Genomic DNA, 363 nt, shown 5'->3' on the forward strand with positions numbered 1-363 from the left:
ACCTACCTTAAAGATATATTGGATCCTGACTGGGTGGCTCAGTTGGTTGGAATATTGTCCTGTACACCAAAATGTTATGGGTTTGATACCGCTTGGGGCACATACGGGAGGCAACTGATCAATGTTTCCCTTTTACATCAATGTTCTACTCTCTCCCCCCCTCCCTTTCTCTCTAAAAATCAATCAGAAATAACAACAACAAAAGGAAGATATTGATTTTTAAAAAGAGAGAAATCAGGTATGTCAAAGTACTTTGCAAATGGTAAAGTGCTTTAAAAATCAGGGTGACATTCCTGGTTGGTAATGGCAAAGCACCTCCCTAGGTATGGAAACTGGAAAAACAAGGGCTAACACTACAGAATC

This window comes from Myotis davidii, unplaced genomic scaffold (genome assembly GCF_000327345.1).
Source record: "Myotis davidii unplaced genomic scaffold, ASM32734v1 scaffold289, whole genome shotgun sequence".
NCBI classification, from domain to species: Eukaryota; Metazoa; Chordata; class Mammalia; order Chiroptera; family Vespertilionidae; genus Myotis; species Myotis davidii.